This window comes from Pseudophryne corroboree, chromosome 1 (genome assembly GCF_028390025.1).
Source record: "Pseudophryne corroboree isolate aPseCor3 chromosome 1, aPseCor3.hap2, whole genome shotgun sequence".
Taxonomy (NCBI): domain Eukaryota; kingdom Metazoa; phylum Chordata; class Amphibia; order Anura; family Myobatrachidae; genus Pseudophryne; species Pseudophryne corroboree.
The window spans coordinates 1,202,433,689-1,202,459,175 of NC_086444.1; the positions used below are offsets into that span (position 1 = coordinate 1,202,433,689).

A 25,487-nucleotide genomic window follows, 5' to 3' on the forward strand; every position below is an offset into this window, starting at 1 on the left:
TCCTGTCTCTGCCATCACTTTACTCAATTTATTTTTAATAGTGCTGTTCACTCTTTCGACCTTCGCACTCGCCTGTGGACGGTACGGAGTGTGCAGCTTGCTATCAATTCCCATCAACTTACACATTCCTTGAAAGACATCACCTGTAAAATGGGTACCCCTATCACTTTCGATTATTCTAGGGATACCATATCTACATACAAATTCCTGCACAATTTTCTTAGCAGTAAACATAGCGGTATTTGTAGCCGCAGGAAATGCTTCGACCCAATTTGAGAAAACATCTATACAAACAAGTACATATTTCAAATTCCGACAAGGGGGTAATTGTATAAAGTCAATTTGTATTACCTGGAAAGGGCCGCCGGCCGGTGGGATATGGGATGGTTCTGTAGGTATTGCCTTTCCAATATTCTTTCTCAAACAGGTAAGGCATGACATTGCTCTTTTACTCGCATGAGAGGAGAATCCTGGGGCGCACCAATAGGCTCTTACCAATTTGCACATCCCTTCCTTGCCTAGATGAGTCAGCCCGTGAGCTGCTTCAGCCAGACATGGAAGATATGCTCTGGGGGCCACTGGTTTACCATGTCCATCCGTCCAGAGTCCTGAGGACTCCTGGCCACATCCCTTTGCCTTCCAGACTGCCTTTTCCTGTGTGGAACACAAATTTTGCATTTCACACAACTTCTGTGTGTTAATGGTATTAAATACCATCAGTTGTGTGGTGTCTGTCTGTCTGGGGGTAGCAGCTGCTAACTTAGCAGCTTCGTCTGCTCGGCTGTTACCAAGTGATACCGGGTCTTGGCTATATGTGTGTGCTTTACATTTGATAACAGCCACTCTGTCGGGTTCCTGTATCGCTGTTAGAAGCCTTTTTATGTGAGCTGCATGCGCTACCGGTGTACCAGCTGCCGTCATGAAATTTCTGAGGCGCCATAGGGCTCCGAAATCATGGACTACCCCGAATGCGTATCTAGAATCGGTGTAGATATTGGCTGACTTACCCTTAGCCAATTCACATGCTCTGGTTAGGGCGACCAGTTCAGCAACCTGGGCTGAGTGAGGTGGGCCTAGTGGTTCCGCTTCTATGGTGTCTTGGTCATCTACGACTGCGTATCCAGTACACAAGTCTCCCGAGTCTGACTGTCTATGACAACTACCGTCCGTGTAGAACGTGAGTTCTGCATCTTCCAGTGGGTTGTCACTGATGTCAGGCCTTGCGGTAAAATTTTGGGTCAAATATTCCATACAATCATGTGTATCTTCCTTTGTATTAAATCCTCCTTCCCCAGCACTCTCACCTTCCACCCTTTGTGCCTGACCAGGCACACCTGGGAGATATGTTGCAGGATTTAATGCACTGCATTTCCTTATGGTGATGTTTACGGGGGCCATTAGTGCTAATTCCCATCTTGTAAACCTCGCTGATGAGACGTGTCTGGTTTGGGCAGAATTCAATAAGGCTGATACCGCATGTGGCGTATGGATTGTGAGGTTGTGGCCTAGCACGACATCTTCGCTTTTTGTCACTAGCAATGCTATCGCAGCAACGCTTCGCAAGCATGTGGGGAGGGATCGTGCTACCGTATCTAGCTGAGCGCTGTAGTATGCAACTGGCCTGCTGGCATCACCGTGTTTTTGGGTTAGTACGCCTGCCGCGCAACCAGCACTTTCTGTTCCGTATAGTTCAAAGGGTTTCCCATAGTCTGGCATACCTAGTGCTGGTGCCTGCGTTAGGCACTGTTTGAGTCTCTCAAATGCTGTTTCGGACTCGTCTGTATGCGAAATCCTATCAGGTTTGTTCGAGGAGACCATTTCCTGCAAAGGTAACGCTAAAATGGAAAACCCTGGGATCCAATTACGGCAATACCCACACATTCCTAAAAACGTTCTGATCTGTTGCTGGGTTTGTGGCAGAGTCATGTCTCTAATTGCTTGGATTCTATCAGCGGTCAGGTGTCTCAGTCCTTGTGTTAGACAGTGTCCCAAATATTTTACCTTAGTTTGGCATAATTGTAACTTGTCTTTGGAAACCTTGTGTCCTGTGTCTGAAAGATGAAACAGGAGCTGTTTCGTATCCTTCAGAGATGCTTCCAGTGAATCTGAACACAGTAATAAATCGTCCACATACTGTATCAATACTGATCCACTGTCTGGTTGGAAAGACTGTAAACAATCATGCAAAGCCTGAGAAAATATACTTGGACTATCTATGAAACCTTGGGGTAATCGAGTCCACGTGTATTGGACTCCTCTGTATGTGAATGCAAACAAATATTGGCTGTCAGGGTGCAGAGGTACCAAAAAGAAAGCGGAGCAGAGGTCAATAACAGTGAAAAATTTGGCAGTGGGAGGGATTTGCATTAGGATGACAGCTGGATTTGGCACTACGGGGAACTGACTCTCAACTATTTTGTTAATCCCCCTTAGATCCTGCACTAGTCTGTAACCCCTCCCCCCACTCTTTTTAACAGGGAAGATGGGACTATTGGCAGTGCTGGACGTTCTTACCAGAATGCCCTGTTGTAGCAAGCGCTCTATTACTGGGTAAACTCCTAACTCCACCTCTGGCTTCAGAGGGTACTGTGGGATTTTTGGAGCTATCCTACCATCTTTTACTTGTACAACTACTGGAGCTACGTTTGCCATTAATCCAGTGTCTTGTCCGTCTTTTGTCCAAAGTGACTCTGGTATCTGAGATGTCATCTCTTCTATTTGGGATGGATTCCTATTTGTCATAATGGTATGTGACATTAATTTTGATGGGGAGTCTAACATGTCTCGCACTTCCTGAGCGTGTTTCTCAGGTATGTCCAAGAATACACCTTCAGGAGTACAATAAATGACGCACCCCATTTTACACAGTAAGTCTCTTCCCAGGAGATTTGTTGGTGCTGATGCAGCCAGCAAAAAGGAATGCTTGGTATGCAAAGGCCCTATTGTAATCTCGGCTGGTTTGCTAACAGGGTAGTGCTGGACTACTCCTGTTACTCCCATGGCTGGAATTGTCCTACCAGTGGTTCTCATGCCCACTGTCGAATTTATCACTGACTTGGCCGCCCCTGTGTCTACAAGAAAGTTTAAAGTTTTACCAGCTACATTAATTGCAATCTCGGGTTCACTTCCAAGGTTGGCAATTAATTTTACTGGCTGCAGATTACAGGTATGGCCACACCCCTATTGGGTATGGTGACCTCCCTGAATCCCGCTGGCAGCAACTACTTGTGAGGGAGATAGTTGGGAACTACCAGAGGCATGCCAGTCTCTGTTTGGGGGATATCTTTTTGTTTCCCCTGTATGTGGCTCATAACTCCGTTTCTGCGGACCTTGCTCCCAATGTCGTGTGTCGTGTCGTTGTCTAGGGGTTTGGTATGAGTTTCGTGGATTCTTTACTCTACAATCTCGTGCCATGTGTCCCTGTTTGTGACAAGAATAACAAGTAACCATACTTGACTTACCCACAGGATTTGGTGATACAAACAAAGGCTGCCTTGTGGTCAGAGCCTGTATACTTACTGACATTAATTTATCACCTTGTTGCTCCCTGTGTCTGGTGATGTTTCTATCGTGATCAATAGCAGCCTCTCTCAAAGTAGCCACAGACAGACCTCGCCAACATGGTTGCGTGGTCTGTACCCTAGTCTTCAATGACTCTTTTAAACCATCCATCAGTACCGATACTGCTACTTCTCGATGGTTTGTGTCTGTTTTAATGTCCTCTATGCCTGTGTATTTTGCCATTTCTAATAATGCTCTGTGAAAATACTCTGCAGCTGTCTCTGACTCCTTCTGTTTAATGGAGAATATCTTATTCCATTTAGCTACTGCTGGGAAATACTCTTTTAGCTGCAAGTTTATTCTTTTCACATTATCTTGGTTGTACACATCTGTAAGAGGTACATCATGATCTAGTCCGCAATCAGCTAAAAATTGAGTTGCGTCGACATTTGAGGGTAAACATGCTCTCAGCAATATCTGCCAGTCTTTATTGTTGGGCTCTGCAGTGTTACCTAAGTCTCTGATGTATTTTTGACTGGCAACTAAGTCTTTTCTAGGGTCAGGAAATTCAGACACTATGGTCCTTAATTCCATTCGGGAAAATGGGGTGTACATGGCAATGTTCCTAATGGGAGTGGCTCCTGATGCGTCTGTTTTCCCATTTGGCACTGCTATTACTCTAACAGGTGTAATTCTAACAACCTCATTCTGTGTAGATTCTACAGGCTGTGGTGAAATAGTCTCAGAATAATGCATGGTGCCGTACTTACCAGTTGATACGACCTCACCTATCCCTCCGCTAGGGGCCTTTACTAATCTCGTGGGTGGAGCTGTGCCTACTGTGGTTTCTGCTATGGTGGCTGCTAGAGAGAGCGCTGAAATCGTTGCCGATTCGTCCTCTTGATCACGCTCCTGAGGAAAGTTCAAAACAGGGTACAACTTGCACGGGTTAATACTTGCATGGGTTAATGGGTTAACATTATCATTAACATTTACACAGTTACTAAGTGATTTTGTGTTACACCTTAGTGCGTCTTTCTCCGCAATCAACTTCTCTCCTGATATGTATGGTGGCGGCGGGGCCGTGGCAATCAGTTTTCTGTTAGAGCCAGATCCCGCCGCCTGAGCCAAACCTCTCTGTATCTCACCCTCCTGTTGCCACAACTGTAAATAATCATAATGCTGGATTCGTCTCTTTGTTGATTTTATGAGACATATCCTCCTCCTTAAATTTTGTAACACTTCTGAGCTGAAACTCCCTATTCTTGGGAATTTCTCCCCGTCATGTACAGTCATTCTCTCCCATTCATCACATAAAGTTTCTGTGTGACTTCCATATTTCTCACACATTATATACCTGGCCGACCCAATTGGTCGGACCACTGAATCAACCCGAACCGAGGTTGATCGCCCCCTACCTGAACAAGTGGCCCCCATAGTTCGAAAGTGTTGCTTTATTTAGCCAACCCTTTACGCAAAACCAAATGTCAACAATAGGCTGACGGTGGCGGTTTACCGAGTACCCCACTCACTCGCCCACGCCGACCAATACGACCTGATCACACCGATATGGTGCTGGCGTACTCGACCTAGGGCCCCTGCGACCTGAACCTCTATTTACTGGAACCTGCGAGGGTTATCCGAAGAACACTTACTCTTTCCAGTAACTATTGATTGCTGGATAGTTCCTGAGTGAGCAGCGAACTTCCCTTAAAATAAAAAAATTATACAAATCACGTTAGAGTGTACAGATAGCGTTTGTGACCCCTTTACTCTAATGGTATTAGGTCAGATTACTAACTACTGCACACACTTACGTGCGGTCCAGTCGTTCAGTACACAAACAACTAAGCTTATGTACGGAAAGACCACTGGAATCGAAACTTACGACTGCGAATTCCTTCAGCCAGAGCTTATATGGCCTATATGGGTGTTGCACCAACCCTTTTCGGTGTTGTGCCTGTGAACTGTATAGCGGACTTCCTTGTCGGCTGTACCTGGACCTCCTGGTCTGTTATGACCCCCTGGTCTTGTTACAGTACGACCTCCTGGTCTTGTTACAGTATGACCTCCTGGTCTGCTATACTCTAATGCTCAAAATTGTATATTTAACCAGAGATGCCTCCCTAGCCACCGTGCACGTCACTTACACGCATGTACCTCACGAGTACTCGACTTTTCTTGTGGTTCAACCTTTAAAAATTGTAAAAACACTCACTCATCACATGTACACTTTTGTTTCTATTTCTATTTCTGCGCAGAAATTTTTCTTCAGATCAGGTGTGTTACCAATTAGGAGCAGGATCTGTTAACTAAATTTCGGACACCCAAAAATAGACTTGCGTTATTTCTCGCCTCGCGTTATTTATCGCTTTGCGTTAAAAATCAACTTATCGTGACTTGAGCTACGTGGGCGTAACCGGACGCTCCGTTGCGTAACGTACGCTGCGTGCGTCGGCCTTTGGATTGCGTACGCAAGTCTTTGTTAGAGACACGTATACGCAAAGCAAAGATCCACCGTAACACAAATTTATACTTTTATCAATGTAGATGATCCTTGATCATCTACCACACAACACACTGACTTCGCCTTATCTCCCAGGCAAAACTGTGTGTTTTGTCTATCTTTTAACTATATTACCTTTACTCTTAAACTATGAAATAACGGCAAATCTTTTTTTAGCACTTCTATCAACTATAAAACTGGCAGACAGGAGAGTGATATACGAAAATGAAAAAGAAAAGGAAATGCAGATATATATGTGTGCGTGCGTGTGTACGCAAAACAGAAAAATAAACAGTTTTAAAAGACACTAGCGTTTTGTTCTTACCTCCGGTTCCCGGATTCCTTCAGCACTCTTTACTTAAGCGAAGCAGACGCTTATCCTGTCAGCACTACGAGACAACCTCCCGCCCTTTGCTGAGGGATAATGTCTGCTGATCTACCTAGTGCAGATATGTGAAGGACGGGCGAGCCGCCAATTGATAAAACTAAATATTTATCGTATATAAAACACTTTAAGAGGTCTAAGAACACTGTACACTATCTACGTAAGAAGTACCGTAAGGGTACGCAAGTTGTGTAGCGATCGCTCAACCGCAGTCGAGACGCTCAAGCGTCACGTTCGCTTACGGCCCAGTGATCACAGGCAGGCACGCTATTGGCTGCCGACTAACGTAATGATTCGCTATAGCGTAGCGTACGCTCGGGACCACGAGGAGATCACCAGCGGTGCAGACGCTTACAACGTTAAACCTTTATATCTAAACCTTTAGCAATGAAATACACAGTAAACCTTAGTGTAGAGACAAAGTGTAAGTGCAACCTTGTGTAACCTGATTAACTACAAAGCTGCTTGAGCGTCACCGGCGCTCAGAGAATACTTAACACTATAAAGAATACACAGATACCTGGGCTTAGGGTCCGAAACCTATTATATGTATTATGACTATTATACTTGCAAAAAGAATCACAGTACAAATGATACACTACAATATAACATAAACCAACTAACCAGATAACTACACAGGAAATAACATACAATACAATTAAAGGAAAATACGAGAGAAAGAGTAGAGAGAAAGAGAGAGAGAGAGAGAGAGAGAGACAGAGAGACGGCTCACAGTAAGACAATATGATTACGGAGAAAACTTACGCACAAGGGGAACGATCGCATGCGCCTCGATATCCAGCTCCCGATTATCAGCAATGAGAACCGTTGAAGAGAGTGGAGTTGGATATGGTCGGCCTGCCTATTTATGCCCCACACACAATACAATTCAATGGTCCCTACAATCTCATTGTTCATTGGACACAGGAATTCGGCTTCGCATTATAACAAAAGGTCATAGGTTGATTCATACAGGTGGGCTGTGACTATTTCCAACTGCTCAGGTGGGAGGGAAACTGGGTTTCCCGCCGCATGGGTAATAAAGTGCAAATAAAGTAAATGTTCATAAACTTCTTATGTCCATAACTATTCGCACGAGCGATTGATCTGCTTCAAACCAACACCGGAATATTTCTAATTAAATATTCTTCCGATGGATACTAAACACCACTGTATTACTCCTGTCTGACCCTTCGTACCAAACAAAGAGGGATTCCTCTGTTCATAAACATTCTATATTAACCAAACTTTCAGAATCTATCAAAGGGACCATGATCTACAAAATACATTATTAGTGAAAATATGTAATGATTGAGTCGCACGCCACGATCGCATAAACTCTACCGTAAATACGCATACCATGCGCCTGCGGGTGCCCGCGACTGTGAGTATGCGCACGTACGGGAGAGCGTACGCATGCGCAACACGGACCTGTGTGAGGTGCAAATATGGTAGCGTGCATAGAGATATTTTTCTGACTTTGACAACAGGTAGGTATACAATTATGGACGAGCACTGCCGACACAGAGGTAGCTACAGCCGTGGACTACCGTACTGCGTCTGCTAGTATAGGCCCTCATTCCGAGTTGTTCGCTCGGTATTTTTCATCGCATCGCAGTGAAAATCCGCTTAGTACGCATGCGCAATGTTCGCACTGCGACTGCGCCAAGTAACTTTACTATGAAGAAAGTATTTTTACTCACGGCTTTTTCTTCGCTCCGGCGATCGTAATGTGATTGACAGGAAATGGGTGTTACTGGGCGGAAACACGGCGTTTCATGGGCGTGTGGCTGAAAACGCTACCGTTTCCGGAAAAAACGCAGGAGTGGCCGGAGAAACGGTGGGAGTGCCTGGGCGAACGCTGGGTGTGTTTGTGACGTCAACCAGGAACGACAAGCACTGAAATGATCGCACAGGCAGAGTAAGTCTGGAGCTACTCTGAAACTGCTAAGTAGTTAGTAATCGCAATATTGCGAATACATCGGTCGCAATTTTAAGAAGCTAAGATTCACTCCCAGTAGGCGTAGGCTTAGCGTGTGTAACTCTGCTAAATTCGCCTTGCAACCGATCAACTCGGAATGAGGGCCATAGACTGGATGATAATGATATAAAAAATATATATATATCACTACTGCAGGACAGGTATATATTATATAATGACGGACCTGCTGGACACTGTCAGCAGACTCCTAAACTACTAGTATGAAGAAGATAGAAAAAAAAAACCCACCACAGGAAGGTATACAATTATGGACGAGCGACTGCCGACACAGAGGTAGCTACAGCCGTGGACTACCGTACTGCGTCTGCTAGTATAGACTGGATGATAATGATATAAAAAATATATATATATATCACTACTGCAGGACAGGTATATATTATATAATGACGGACCTGCTGGACACTGTCAGCAGACTCCTAAACTACTAGTATGAAGAAGATAGAAAAAAAAAACCCACCACAGGTAGGTATACAATTATGGACGAGCACTGCCGACACAGAGGTAGCTACAGCCGTGGACTACCGTACTGCGTCTGCTAGTATAGACTGGATGATAATGATATAAAAAATATATATATATCACTACTGCAGGACAGGTATATATTATATAATGACGGACCTGCTGGACACTGTCAGCAGACTCCTAAACTACTAGTATGAAGAAGATAGAAAAAAAAAACCCCACCACAGGTAGGTATACAATTATGGACGAGCACTGCCGACACAGAGGTAGCTACAGCCGTGGACTACCGTACTGCGTCTGCTAGTATAGACTGGATGATAATGATATAAAATATATATATATATCACTACTGCAGGACAGGTATATATTATATAATGACGGACCTGCTGGACACTGTCAGCAGACTCCTAAACTACTAGTATGAAGAAGATAGAAAAAAAAAAAACCACCACAGGTAGGTATACAATTATGGACGAGCACTGCCGACACAGAGGTAGCTACAGCCGTGGACTACCGTACTGCGTCTGCTAGTATAGACTGGATGATAATGATATAAAAAATATATATATATCACTACTGCAGGTATATATTATAATATAATGAATGACGGACCTGCTGGACACTGTCTGTCAACAGAATGCGTTTATAGAATAAAATAAAAAAAACACCACACGAGTGTTTAACTTTTTCAGGCAGACAATATACTGGTGGTCACTGGTCAGTCACACTGGCAGCAAAAGTGTGCACTGTTATGTACTCCTGCTATAACTGCTCCCCAGTCTCCCCCACAATTAAGCTGTGTGAGCAGTGAGCACTCAGCACAGTCAGATATACATAGATGATATTATATCATGCAGCACACTGAGGCTGAGCACAGATATGGTATGTGACTGTGTATCATTTTTTTTCAGGCAGAGAACGGATTTTAAATAATAAATAAAACTGGTGGTCACTAGTATAACTATCAGCAAAACTCTGCACTCTCTGAGTACTCCAGTCCTAATGCTCCCCAAAATTACTAAAATTAAATTACTAGTAAATCAAGTGTCTCACTCTCTATCTAAACGGAGAGGACGCCAGCCACGTCCTCTCCCTATCAATCTCAATGCACGTGTGAAAATGGCGGCAACGCGCGGCTCCTTATATAGAATCCGAGTCTCGCGATAGAATACAAGCCTCGCGAGAATCCGACAGCGGGATGATGACGTTCGGGCGCGCTCGGGTTAACCGAGCAAGGCGGGAAGATCCGAGTCTGCCTCGGACCCGTGTAAAAAGGCTGAAGTTCGGGGTGGTTCGGATTCCGAGGAACCGAACCCGCTCATCTCTACCACTTTCCACTGTACAATGTAAAAAAATCAGGGGGTGATTAAATGATTCAATTCTACATTGGTTAAGTAGGTGGGATCCAGGAGGTTTGTCTGCAATTCTGGGACTCTCTGAGAACTCAGCAACATTTGGCTCCAGGCTATTCTGGAGGAGTAGGACAATCCCAAATCATAAACCACCAAATGGGTAGAAAAATTGTGAAAACAGGCAGAATTTCATACCAAAATGGGGGTTTTGGGGCGTGCATATGTCGCCCCAATTTGAATGTTTCATTGTTGGGAGGTATAGTAACCTGATTCATAATCTATATGTATAAAAGGCAAAAAAGGAGATTAACTCACTGATTGACTCATCACAAAATCTCTTAAACTACAAGGCCTACAATCTTGAAACTTGGCAAGTAGCTTCTCCTTAGGTCCCAGGTGCTTGCTAAGAACCGTTTTTACAAATGTCACTGTCCATCCACGGAAATCGACAAAAATCGATGTGTGTATGTATGTATGTATGTATGTATGTATGTTTGTGTATATGTATGTACCAGCATAACTCCGGAATGCCTGCAACAATTTACACCAAACTTGGTACACACGTGATTTACAATCTGGGAACAAACACTGTGGGGGTAATGTGAAGGGGATTGCAACCTTCCCCTCCATGGAGCGACGGGCGGCGGAGCGACGAGCGGCGACGCGGCGGGCGGTTTCCAGTCTGGAGGGGCTTGCATCCGAAAGGATTCAAGCCCCTCCAATCCCAGCGGCGCATTTCAAACGGCGCGCCAAGCGCGAGCCAATCAGGGCTCGCGCCTTGGCCGCCAATCAGAGCTCGCCGCGGCGAGCCAATCGGGGCTCGCCGCGTCATAGCTCCGCCCGCTCCCGGCGCCATATAAGAGGCGCTGCGGAGCGGGAACAGTCAGTCGGACGGCGGACGGGAACAGAAGAGGAAGAAGAGCTCCAGCGAAGAGAGACGGCGGCCGAGCAGCGGAAGAAGACGTCGGCGGAGCAGAAGACATCGGCAGTGCGGAAGAAGACGTCGGCGGAGTCACGCAGGAAGACAGAAGACGGCGACCAGCGGCGGAAGTCCGGCGGAGAGTGCTGCAGCGTGTGGAGAGCAAAAGAGCTAACGAAGCTCCCCGCTGCAGCCTCTCCCTCCGCGACAGGTAGGCGGCCTTGGGCCACCTCTACCTACCTATAATCCTCCCTAGAGCACCAGGGACAGGCACTAGGCCTGCGGGCAGAGTCAGGCCCTGTCGGCCTGTGCGCACGTTAGGCAGGCTCCGGCCTGTGCCCACTCCAGGCCTCCGGCCTGTGCCCACTCCAGGCCTCCGGCCTGTGCCCACTCCAGGCCTCCGGCCTGTGCCCACTCCAGGTCTCCGGCCTGTGCCCACCCCAGGCCTCCGGCCTGTGCCCACCCCAGGCTTTGGCCTGTGCCCTCACTCCAGGCTTCGGCCTGTGCCCTCACTCCAGGCTTCGGCCTGTGCCCTCACTCCAGGCGTCGGCCTGTGCCCTCACTCCAGGCTTCGGCCTGTGCCCTCACTCCAGGCTTCGGCCTGTGCCCTCACTCCAGGCTTCGGCCTGTGCCCTCACTCCAGGCTTCGGCCTGCGCCCTCACCCAGGTCACCGGCCTGCGCCCCTCATTCAGGCTCCTGCCTGCGCCCCTCCGGCTGGAAGTGGGCTGTGTAGCAGCTCTTGAGGGGTCAGTGGCTGTTGTTTGAAGCAGACCGGCCCCACGCGGTGTATGACCCAGGGGATTGGAAGTGTGGAGTAACGTTCCCGTCCCACACGTCGCCATCCCCCGGTCATCGGAAGTGGGCCACCGTCTGTTCCAGACCCCCGTCCTTCATTGTGAGCCAAAGGCACCGGCTGGTGTCCAACATCCGGAAGGTAGGAATGGTAATTCGGGGTATACTGTTAGGCCGGGGAATTGTTCCACTGACTTGCCGGGTAGTGAACGTGTTAATTGGTCCAGTCTCCGTTTGATTGGGGTAGAACCAGTAGCCTCCAGTTGTTTAAGTTAGTTTGTTAGGCAGGCGTAGTTGGCTGTATCGTTGTTAGCCGTAGAGTAGCCTGCAGGTAGGGAGGTTGTTCTTCTTGTCCCAACAGGAGCGGAGAGGTGCGACAATCAAGGTGACCCGCAAGTTGGAAGTGAGTATCACCCTGTGTCTGTCTGTCTGTCATCCCCCCTGTATACCGGTCCGGAGGGTTTGCTCGCGGACGCGAGGACCCCCCTCTCACCACACAACGTGCGAGAGTGCGAGTGTGTGAGAATTGGGTAGCTGAGGCCTATTGGCCAATGATGACCTTCCGCCCAGCCGGTGAAGGTCGCGGCTACCCCTGACGTGTCCCGTACTCTAGGCGGAGGTCGGGCGTACGTCTCAACAGACATATTCCTCTCTTTCCAGACCCCCGTCGTCCGCGGTGAGGTGGTGTCCGCCCCGAGGAGTGGTCTCGAGAGTGAAGTCTCTGACGCGTCTGGATATCGTCTGTGGCGGCGTTGCACAGGTGGGTGGAGTGACGACACCTGCACAGCAGCAGGCGGTACATCCTTGTTAGCCGCTCACATTTGGCGTAGTCGGCAGGATGGACGGAGATCAGTCACTACCCACAGCCGAGAAGCCGTGGACAGATGCGCCGAAACTACCCACTCGGAGAGGCTCGACTGCCAGCTCCACTGATGTGGTACCGAGGGGAACGGACGACGAGCGACGAAGGTCATCGCGTCGACTCAACGTCGGACCAGCCCTCGCCCACCTACCCCGTTACGACGGTCGCAACATGACCTTAGAGGACTGGAAGGCCCGACTAGAGGCGACGTTTCTCATCTATCGGGTGCCCGACGACCTGCAGGTGCCCCTCGCCCTGAATTCTCTGGAAGGCGAGGCTCGTCGGACGATTCTCTTGCGGCCCGACGATGAACGCGATGAGCTGGAGGAGATCTATAATATCCTGGGGGATATTTATGGGGACACCTCCTCGGCGGGGACCCTCCGGCAGCGTCTGTTTGGCCGGTTCCAGAGGGAGGATGAGTCCATCCCCCAGTATGCAAACGCGCTCCAGGAGATGATGGGAGAAGTACGTCGGAAAGACCCCGATGGGTTTGGGGCGCTCACCAACACCAGCCAGATATTGCGGGATCAGTTCGCCATGGGACTCCGGAACGTGCCCCTGAGGCAGGTGATGCTGGATAAGATATCCCAGGATGACACCCTGACCTTCCATCAGGTGGAGATCGACGCCGTAGCCAGGGACCGCAATGCCAATTACGGGCCACACGCTGTTTTCCCCCAGTGGGTGCAGCCGATCTCCGCGCCCGTGGCTAGCAGGGAGACCAATCCCTTAGAGACCTGTGTGCAAGACCTGAAAGAGGCCTTCCTCCGGGTGACCAAAGAAATGAGGGAAGAGGTCTCCCAGCTGAGGGAGGAGGTGTACCGGCGTGACCAGCGGGGCACGGAGTCCCGTGAGCGGGACACAAGGCGGCCCCGTGGACGAGGCACGGAACCGGACGGCCGTCCGGGAGAGGGCCGAGGCCCTCGTTGTTACCGATGCCATCGGTATGGGCATATTGCGCGGACCTGTACCGAAGCAATCCCGGAGGCGCAGTTAAACTGACCTCCCTCGCGGTAACGGGACCACCCGTGGGGGGGAGCGATGAGGGGAGATCAGCCATTAACGAACAGGCTGAATTGGTAGGAGAGTGTCCCGTGGTAGTCAGCCGCCTCGGTGGGAAAGAGCAGTCTTGCCTGTTGGATACCGGCTCTCAAGTATCCACCATTTCCGAGGCCTGTTTCCTTGAACATTACGCCCATCTTAAAAGTGAGGTGTCCGAGAGCTTCATTACCCTCACGGCAGCTAATAACCTACCCATTCCCGTGGTGGGGGTGGTGTGGATGGAGATGGTAGTTTGTGGCCGAGAGCTGGGTAGGAAGGGGCTGCTGGTAGTCAGCAGCCCGGGGCTGAGCCATGGCCCAGTGATCCTCGGGATGAATGTACTCCGACATCTCGACCAGCTCTTGTTCCAGGAAAATGGGCCACAATATTGGAAGAACCTGGGAGTCCGGCGCCCCGTCCAGCAGGCACTCCAACAAGTGGGACGACGGGGGACCAGGGCCCTAGGGGCAATCGATGAGCACCTGGGTCTTTTGAAGGTCGGTCACCACCAGCGCCTGGAGTTGCCACCTCGCCAAGAAGTCCTGATACCTCTGGAAGTACGGACTCATCAGAGCCTAAATGGCATGGAGGTGATGGTAGAGCCCACTGATGCGCTGAGGGTAGGGTCTGGAGTGATGGTGGCACGGACCGTGACGGTGGTGACTGGGGGAAAGGTCTCCGTCCGCTTTTGCAATCTCACCGACCAGCTTTGCCGAGTCCCGGCTGGGACAGTCATCGCTCAGGTGGTGGCGATTCACGAGGATAGCGTTCAGGGTATGCGAAAACTCTCCCTACAGCCAGAGGCTTCCGAGGCATGGGCATTATCAGTTCAAGTGGAGGAGCAGGAGGGGCCCTGCCCCGAGTGGAACGGCACCATGATCCGTACGCAGATGGACGTGTCGCTGGAAGAGTGTGCGGCCGGGGACGTAGCCAAGCTGGAAGTAAAGAGCATGTTGCGTCAGATGCTGGACAACCATGTGATCCAGGAGAGCAAAAGTCCCTGGGCTGCACCCATTGTCTTAGTCCGGAAGAAGGACGGGACTATCCGGTTCTGTGTGGACTACCGGAAGCTGAACAGTTGCACCGTCCGGGACGCTTACCCTCTCCCTAGGATCGAGGAGTCCCTAGCTGCACTGGGCAATGCAAAATTTTTTTCGACCCTGGACCTGGCCAGTGGGTACTGGCAAGTGCCGGTGGCCCCCCAGGATAGGGAGAAGACCGCATTCGTTACTCCCATGGGGTTGTTCGAATTTTGCCGCATGCCGTTTGGGTTAAACAATGCGCCCGCCACATTCCAGCGGATGATGGAGAGGTGCTTAGGAGACTTGAACTTTGAAGCTTTGCTGATTTACTTGGACGACATCATCGTGTTCGCCGCGACCTTGGAGGAACACTTTGCTCGACTCGACCTGGTTCTTCAGCGGTTGGAAGCATACGGCCTGAAGCTCAAGCCCCGGAAGTGCCACCTGTTGAAATCCAGCTTGGAGTACCTCGGGCATGTGGTGTCACGTGATGGGGTGTACCCAACCCCCAGCAAAGTGGCGGCCGTCCAGGAATGGAAGGTGCCCACCACCGTCACGGAATTGCGGGCATTTCTGGGTTTGGTGGGGTACTACCGGCGCTTCATCAAGGATTTCGCCCGGATTGCGGAGCCCCTACATGCCTTGCTTCGAGGGATTGCGACCACTAAGAAAGCTGCCCTGGAGACTTGGGGAGAAGCGCAGAACCTGGCCTTTGACCAACTGAAAGGAAGTCTCACGGAAGCTCCGGTGTTGGGATACGCAGACTTTGAGAAGCCCTTCGTCCTATACACGGATGGGAGTCTGCAGGGGTTGGGCGCGGTCTTGGCTCAGGTCCAGGATGGGCAGGAGCGGGTGATTGCTTACGGCAGTCGTAGCCTGCGAGAGACCGAAAGGAACCCTGACAACTACAGTTCCTTCAAGTTGGAACTACTGGCAGTGGTGTGGGCCGTAACCGAGAAATTTGCGGAGTACTTGACCGCCGCTCACGTGGATATCTTCACGGATAACAACCCCTTGGCGTACCTGGAGACCGCCAAGTTGGGTGCCTTGGAGCAACGGTGGGTGGCCCGGTTGGCCAAGTTCTCCTACAAGATCCGCTATCGATCGGGGAAGAGTAATACCAACGCAGATGCCCTGTCTCGCTTTCCGGTGGAAACCCCCGAACCTGGTGGGTAAGAAGAGGACTGCGGCGAAGAAATGCCGGATCTCACTCGTGTGCGGCAGGCCACGGCCGGAGGGTTGTACCGACAAAACGCCCAGACTGCCTTACTTAGGTACACGGAGATGGACTGGGCACAGGAACAGCAGGCCGATGAGGATTTGGACCTCGTTCGACGGTGGGTACAGGGGAGTCATGTGCCATCCCGCCGAGAGCAGGATGGACTGACCGGGTTCTGTAGGAAGGTGGTACGTCGTTGGGACCAATTGCGGGTCTGCGCTGGTACCCTGCGGAGACGCTGCTACTTGGAACAGGAAATGCGTACTGTCGAGCAGGTGGTCGTGCCAGAAGCCTGGGTGCGGTCGCTGGTGGAAGAGGCGCACGAGCAAGGGGCCCATTTGGGACCCTATAAAACATACCATTGGTTGAGACGCCAGTATTTCGCCCCCCGGCTGCAGGCAGTCGTGGACCAGGTGTGTCGTGAGTGCAGGCGGTGTGCGGTAGTCAAGCCACCGGAACAGCACGTGCCCATCCAGACGATCCGGACCAGTCGGCCGCTGGAGATGCTGATGATCGACTACGTGTTGATCGGGGAATCTGTAAGTGGGCACCAGTATGCCTTGGTAATGACTGACCACTTCACTAAATTCACCGTAGTGGTTCCCACCCGAAACCAGACCGCGGAGTCAGCAACACGAGCGATCGTCGAACATTTCATTCGGCAGTACGGTTGTCCCGAACGGATCCATTCGGATCAAGGTGCCTGTTTCCAGGGGCAGCTGATGGAGCGCTTCTGCCAGCTTTATGGCGTTCAAAAGTCCCGCACGACACCTTACCATCCGCAGGGGAATGGCGCCTGCGAGAGATTCAACCGGACTCTGCTGCAGATGCTCCGCGTGTTGGAGCGTGCCGAGAAGCAGCGATGGCCCGAACGTGTTCAGGAGCTGGTCTGGACCTACAACAACAGAGTTCATCACACCACGGGATTTTCCCCTTTTTTCTTGTTGTTCGGCCGACCCGGACGGGAGGCACACGACTTACAACTGTCCGGGACTGAGGGGGTAACGCCCCTCGCCCCTGCCGAATGGGTCGAGGACCATCGCCTACGTCTGAAGGCGGCACACGAGTTGGCTGGGAGGCTGATCGCAGACCACCAGCATCCACCTGTGAGGTCCCACGAGCCTGGGTCGTTGGCCGTGGGCCAGCGAGTGTTGGTGCGAGAGGTTCGCCCAGGGGGGAAATTGTCTGAACGGTGGGAAGTTACCCCATACCTTGTTCGCCGTCGCTTGGACCCAGGTGGACCAGTGTATCAAGTAGAGTCTACCGATGGGACGGGACGCCTGCGCACGCTACATCGGAGTAAACTGCGACCGTGTCCGTTCCCGGATCGGTGAGCAGGGCTGAGTCCCCTGTAGCGGAGGACGGGTTGGGGGCCCCTATCGGGGAAGCTCTGACCCCTCTGTCAGACGAGGAATGGTGGTTGCCGGTTGAGGAGAATCAGCCGGAGGAGGCATCAGAGCCTCAAACCCCAGCCGAAGTAGTGGCCTCTCCCCTGCCAAGACGCTCTCTGCGTTCAAATAGGGGCGTCCCGGGCCCTCGCTACGCGGATCCGAACTTTGTATGGTCGGATTCTTGCTTTGCGGGGACCACAAAGGACAAAGGGGGGGGGAATGTGAAGGGGATTGCAACCTTCCCCTCCACGGAGCGACGGGCGGCGGAGCGACGAGCGGCGACGCGGCGGGCGGTTTCCAGTCTGGAGGGGCTTGCATCCGAAAGGATTCAAGCCCCTCCAATCCCAGCGGCGCATTTCAAACGGCGCGCCAAGCGCGAGCCAATCAGGGCTCGCGCCTTGGCCGCCAATCAGAGCTCGCCGCGGCGAGCCAATCGGGGCTCGCCGCGTCATAGCTCCGCCCGCTCCCGGCGCCATATAAGAGGCGCTGCGGAGCGGGAACAGTCAGTCGGACGGCGGACGGGAACAGAAGAGGAAGAAGAGCTCCAGCGAAGAGAGACGGCGGCCGAGCAGCGGAAGAAGACGTCGGCGGAGCAGAAGACATCGGCAGTGCGGAAGAAGACGTCGGCGGAGTCACGCAGGAAGACAGAAGACGGCGACCAGCGGCGGAAGTCCGGCGGAGAGTGCTGCAGCGTGTGGAGAGCAAAAGAGCTAACGAAGCTCCCCGCTGCAGCCTCTCCCTCCGCGACAGGTAGGCGGCCTTGGGCCACCTCTACCTACCTATAATCCTCCCTAGAGCACCAGGGACAGGCACTAGGCCTGCGGGCAGAGTCAGGCCCTGTCGGCCTGTGCGCACGTTAGGCAGGCTCTGGCCTGTGCCCACTCCTGGCCTCCGGCCTGTGCCCACTCCAGGCCTCCGGCCTGTGCCCACTCCAGGCCTCCGGCCTGTGCCCACTCCAGGCCTCCGGCCTGTGCCCACCCCAGGCCTCCGGCCTGTGCCCACCCCAGGCTTCGGCCTGTGCCCTCACTCCAGGCTTCGGCCTGTGCCCTCACTCCAGGCTTCGGCCTGTGCCCTCACTCCAGGCGTCGGCCTGTGCCCTCACTCCAGGCTTCGGCCTGTGCCCTCACTCCAGGCTTCGGCCTGTGCCCTCACTCCAGGCTTCGGCCTGTGCCCTCACTCCAGGCTTCGGCCTGCGCCCTCACCCAGGTCACCGGCCTGCGCCCCTCATTCAGGCTCCTGCCTGCGCCCCTCCGGCTGGAAGTGGGCTGTGTAGCAGCTCTTGAGGGGTCAGTGGCTGTTGTTTGAAGCAGACCGGCCCCACGCGGTGTATGACCCAGGGGATTGGAAGTGTGGAGTAACGTTCCCGTCCCACACGTCGCCATCCCCCGGTCATCGGAAGTGGGCCACCGTCTGTTCCAGACCCCCGTCCTTCATTGTGAGCCAAAGGCACCGGCTGGTGTCCAACATCCGGAAGGTAGGACTGGTAAATCGGGGTATACTGTTAGGCCGGGGAATTGTTCCACTGACTTGCCGGGTAGTGAACGTGTTAATTGGTCCAGTCTCCGTTTGATTGGGGTAGAACCAGTAGCCTCCAGTTGTTTAAGTTAGTTTGTTAGGCAGGCGTAGTTGGCTGTATCGTTGTTAGCCGTAGAGTAGCCTGCAGGTAGGGAGGTTGTTCTTCTTGTCCCAACAGGAGCGGAGAGGTGCGACAATCAAGGTGACCCGCAAGTTGGAAGTGAGTATCACCCTGTGTCTGTCTGTCTGTCATCCCCCCTGTATACCGGTCCGGAGGGTTTGCTCGCGGACGCGAGGACCCCCCTCTCACCACACAACGTGCGAGAGTGCGAGTGTGTGAGAATTGGGTAGCTGAGGCCTATTGGCCAGTGATGACCTTCCGCCCAGCCGGTGAAGGTCGCGGCTACCCCTGACGTGTCCCGTACTCTAGGCGGAGGTCGGGCGTACGTCTCAACCGACATATTCCTCTCTTTCCAGACCCCCGTCGTCCGCGGTGAGGTGGTGTCCGCCCCGAGGAGTGGTCTCGAGAGTGAAGTCTCTGACGCGTCTGGATATCGTCTGTGGCGGCGTTGCACAGGTGGGTGGAGTGACGACACCTGCACAGCAGCAGGCGGTACATCCTTGTTAGCCGCTCACAGTAACACACCCCTAGTACCTCTAGGGGTGAGGTAGCAGTACAGAATATTTAAGCAGACAGCATAACTCTGGAATGCCTGGAGCAATTTACACCAAACTTGGTACATATATGACTTACAATTGGGAACAAACACTGTGGGGGTAACACTCCCCTAGCACCCCTAGGGGTGGGCCAGCAGCACAGAATATTTAAGCAGACAGCATAACTCTGGAATGCCTGGAGCAATTTACACCAAACTTGGTACACATATGACTTACAATTGGGAACAAACACTGTGGGGGTAACACTCCCCTAGCACCCCTAGGGGTGGGCCAGCAGCACAGAGTATATCACGACATGCATGATATGTCAGTGACGACATTGATTCATGTGATAGTGGCATTGACATGATGTGATGATGGGAATAGAGGTAGCAGGAAGCCACACGCTGAGAGTTATATAGTGGGAGGAGCAGGGTCCCCCAGCAGCACAGAGTATGTCAGGAGATGAGTGATGTGTCAGTGAGGACAGGGATGCATATGACAGGGGCAGTGACATGTGAGGAGGGGAATGGAGGCAGCAGGAAGCCACAGACTCAGAGTTATATAGTGGGAGGATCAGAGTCTCCTAGCAGCACAGAGTATATCAGGAGATGAGTGATGTGTCAGTGAGGACAGGGCTACATGTGACAGGGACAGTGACATGATGTGAGGAGGGAATGAAGGCAGCAGGAAGCCACAGACTGAGAGTTATATAGTGGGAGGAGCAGGTCCCCCAGCAGCACAGAGTACATTAGGAGATGCATGATATGTCAGGCAGGACAGGGCTGCATGTGACAGGAGCAGTGACATGATTTGAGGGGGAATGGAGACAGCTGGAAGCCACAGCCTGAGAGTTGTATAGTGGTGGAGCAGGGTCCCAAGCAGCACAGAGTATATCAGGAGATGAGTTATGTGTGAGGACAGGGCTGCATGTGACAGGGGCAGTGAGATGATGTGAGGAGGGGAATGGAGGCAGCAGAAAGCCACAGACTGAGAGTTATATAGTGGAAGGAGCAGTGTCCCCAGCAGCACAGAGTATATCAGGAGATGAGTGATGTGTCAGTGAGGACAGGGCTGCATGTGACAGGGGCAGTGACATGATGTGAGGAGGGGAATGGAGGCAGCAGGAAGCCACAGACTGAGAGTTGTATAGTGGGAAGAGCAGGGTCCCTTTGGGGACCAAAAAGGGGTCCGGCCACTACACAAAGTGGGTCAGGGAAGCAAGATATGCCTATAATACTAGATCTCCAACCAATGTAAATTAACGAACAACTATCATTCTAATTTACCATCCTCATCCCGCAGCCGTAGCGCGGGTTTTCAGCGAGTTATAACTAAAATCCTGGGGCTCTGCCATGAACAGCCTGCAGATAGCGCCGAACTCTCTACAGTCTCGGTGATGCCCAATCTTACTGACCACTTAACATTACACAGCAATTACTGGGGCAGATGTATTAACCTGGAGAAGGCATAAGGAAGTGATAAACCAGTGATATGTGCAAGGTGATAAATGCACCAGCCAATCAGGTCCAATATGTAAATTAACAGTTAGAATCTGATTGGCTGGTGTGTTTATCACCTTGCACATATCACTGGTTTATCACTTCCGTATGCCATCTCCAGGCTTAATACATCTGACCCACTGTCCTGTATCTTCTTCTTTTCTGTATATACCTTCTAGTCCTCTTTGGCACAACAGAAATCTTTATTTTCCCATAATGCAGCTGAAATTAACAGTATAGCTATAATGTGTTTGTTTCCAGTTATTTAAACTATGAACTATAATGAGCTGCCACTTTTCTATATCACAATGCTTGTCCTTAATTTGTACATAGGACAATATAGTTTTATTCTAATTTCTCAGTATAGAATTAACAACTGATATTGGAATTTTAAACAGAGCTTTTGTTAATTAGATTTTAGCAGATGCAATGATGCGACAGGGAAATTAATTACATTTTTCCATTAAAGCTGTAATTTACAGACTATATATGGGTGCACAGCGCCCAGTAGGGTTCCAGGAACAAAGTAATGGCACCAGATGATGGTAATAAACGCTCAAGACAGTAACTCAGATCCCATACAGTGCACATGATGAATTACTAGAATACTGAAAGATACTGGGGAGGTTTCTGTGTTTTCACATATACACTGGATAAGGTTGGACACACTGGATGAAAGTGAAATAGAACACACACGTAATGGGGTAATCTCACACAATACATGTTACCAGCACTAAAAGCTGATAAAAGATGATACAGTACTCTATATTAGAATGTCATTTCATTACGTTGTTGATAATAGTTTCATTATATAGAAAGCAAACAGTACTGCCCGCCTAGCACACAGCACCGCCAATGGCTAAGCACACCTAGTACACAGCACCGCCAATGGCTAAGTTCACCTAGCACACAGCACCGCCAATGGCTAAGTTCACCTAGTACACAGCACCGCCAATGGCTAAGCCCACCTAGCACACAGCACCGCCAATGGCTAAGCACACCTAGTACACAGCACCGCCAATGGCTAAGTTCACCTAGCACACAGCACCGCCAATGGCTAAGTTCACCTAATACACAGCACCGCCAATGGCTAAGCCCGCCTAGCACACAGCACCTCCGATGGCTAAGCACACCTAGCACACAGCACCGCCAATGGCTAAGTTCACCTAGCACACAGCACCGCCAATGGCTAAGTTCACCTAGTACACAGCACCGCCAATGGCTAAGCCCACCTAGCACACAGCACCGCCAATGGCTAAGCCCACCTAGCACACAGCACCGCCAATGGCTAAGCCCACCTAGCACACAGCACCGCCAATGGTGAAGCCCACCTAGTACACAGCACGCCAATGGCTAAGCCCACCTAGTACACAGCACCGCCAATGGCTAAGCCCACCTAGCACACAGCACCGCCAATGGCTAAGCCCACATAGTACACAGCACCGCCAATGGCTAAGCCTACCTAGCACACAGCATCGCCAATGGCTAAGCCCACCTAGCACACAGCACCGCCAATGGCTAAGCACACCTAGCACACAGCACCGCCAATGGCTAAGCCCACCTAGTACACAACACCGCCAATGGCTAAGCACACCTAGTACACAGAACCGCCAATGGATAAGCCCACTTAGTGCACAGTACCGCCAGTGGCTAAGTCCACCTAGTATACAGCACTGTCAATGGCTAAGCCCACCTAGTACACAGAACCGCCAATGGCTCAGCCCACCTAGTGCACAGCATCGCCAGTGGCTAAGCCCACCTAGTACACAGCACCGTCAATGGCTAAGCCCACCTAGTACACAGAACCGCCAGTGGCTAGGCCTAGCACCTGAGCCCATACACCGCACACCTTGCAGTGACTGATCCCATACACCGCACACCCTGCCAATGACTGATCCCATACACCGCACACCCTGCAAGTGACTGATCCCACACACCGCCCGCCCTGCCAGTGACTGATCCCATACACCGCACATCCTGCCAGTGCCTGATCCCATTCACCATACACCCTGCCAGTGCCTGATCCCATACACCGCACACCCTGCCAGTGACTGATCCCATACACCGCACACTCTACTAGTGACTGATCCCACACACCGCCCACCCTGCCAATGACTGATCCCACACACCGCGCACCCTGCCAGTGCCTGATCCCATTCACCATACACCCTGCCAGTGCCTGATCCCATACACCGCACACCTTGCCAGTGCCTGATCCCATACACCGCACACCCTGCCAGTGCCTGATCCCATACACCGCACACCCTGCCAGTGCCTGATCCCATACACCGCACACCCTGCCAGTGACTGATCCCATACACCGCACACCCTGCCAGTGACTGATCCCATACACCGTACACCCTGCCAGTGCATGATCCCATACACCGCACACCCTGCCAGTGACTGATCCCATACACCCTGCCAGTGACTGATCCCATACACCGCACACCCTGCCAGTGCATGATCCCATACACCGCACACCCTGCCAGTGACTGATCCCATACACCGCACACCCTGCCAGTGACTGATCCCATACACCCTGCCAGTGACTGATCTCATACACCGCACACCCTGCCAGTGCATGATCCCATACACCGCACACCCTGCCAGTGCCTGATCCCACACAACGCACACCCTGCCAGTGCCTGATCCCACACAACGCACACCCTGCCAGTGCCTAATCCCATACACCGCACACACTGCCAGTGACTGATCCCATACACCGCACACCCTGCCAGTGACTGATCCCATACACCGCACACCCTGCCAGTGACTGATCCCATACACCGCACACACTGCCAGTGACTGATCCCATACACCGCACACCCTGCCAGTGACTGATCCCATACACCGCACACCCTGCCAGTGACTGATCCCATACACCCTGCCAGTGACTGATCCCATACACCGCACACCCTGCCAGTGACTGATCCCATACACCGCACACCCTGCCAGTGCCTGATCCCATACACCGCACACCCTGCCAGTGCCTGATCCCATACACCGCACATCCTGCCAGTGACTGATCCCATACACCGCACACCCTGCCAGTGACTGATCCCATACACCGCACACCCTGCCAGTGCATGATCCCATACACCGCACACCCTGCCACTGACTGATCCCATACACCGCACACCCTGCCAGTGACTGATCCCATACACCCTGCCAGTGAATGATCTCATACACCGCACACCCTGCCAGTGCATGATCCCATACACCGCACACCCTGCCAGTGCCTGATCCCACACAACGCACACCCTGCCAGTGCCTGATCCCACACAACGCACACCCTGCCAGTGCCTAATCCCATACACCGCACACCCTGCCAGTGACTGATCCCATACACCGCACACCCTGCCAGTGACTGATCCCATACACCCTGCCAGTGACTGATCCCATACACCGCACACCCTGCCAGTGACTGATCCCATACACCGCACACCCTGCCAGTGACTGATCCCATACACCGCACACACTGCCAGTGACTGATCCCATACACCGCACACCCTGCCAGTGACTGATCCCATACACCGCACACCCTGCCAGTGACTGATCCCATACACCGCACACACTGCCAGTGACTGATCCCATACACCGCACACCCTGCCAGTGACTGATCCCATACACCGCACACCCTGCCAGTGACTGATCCCATACACCCTGCCAGTGACTGATCCCATACACCGCACACCCTGCCAGTGACTGATCCCATACACCGCACACCCTGCCAGTGACTGATCCCATACACCGCACACCCTGCCAGTGCCTGATCCCATACACCGCACACCCTGCCAGTGACTGATCCCATACAACGCACACCCTGCCAGTGACTGATCCCATACACCGCACACACTGCCAGTGACTGATCCCATACACCGCACACACTGCCAGTGACTGATCCCATACACCGCACACCCTGCCAGTGACTGATCCCATACACCGCACACCCTGCCAGTGACTGATCCCATACACCGCACACCCTGCCAGTGACTGATCCCATACACCCTGCCAGTGACTGATCACATACACCGCACACCCTGCCATTGACTGATCCCATACACCCTGCCAGTGACTGATCCCATATACCGCACATCCTGCCATTGACTGATCCCATACACCGCACAGACTGCCAGTGACTAATCCCATACACCGCACACCCTGCCAGTGACTGATCCCATACACCGCACACCCTGCCAGTGACTGATCCCATACACCCTGCCAGTGACTGATCCCATACATCGCACACCCTGCCAGTGACTGATCCCATACACCGCACACCCTGCCAGTGACTGATCCCATACACCCTGCCAGTGACTGATCCCATACACACTGCCAGTACTGATCCCATACAC

The 25,487-nt window shown here is 52.0% G+C and overlaps 1 protein-coding gene across 1 annotated transcript in view; it reads right to left on the reverse strand.

Moving 5' to 3' along the window:
* The window catches only part of LZTS3 (leucine zipper tumor suppressor family member 3), a 229,720-nt gene that overhangs the window by 203,907 nt on the left and 326 nt on the right, over positions 1 to 25,487 (reverse strand). The gene's annotated exons all lie outside the window — the stretch shown is intronic.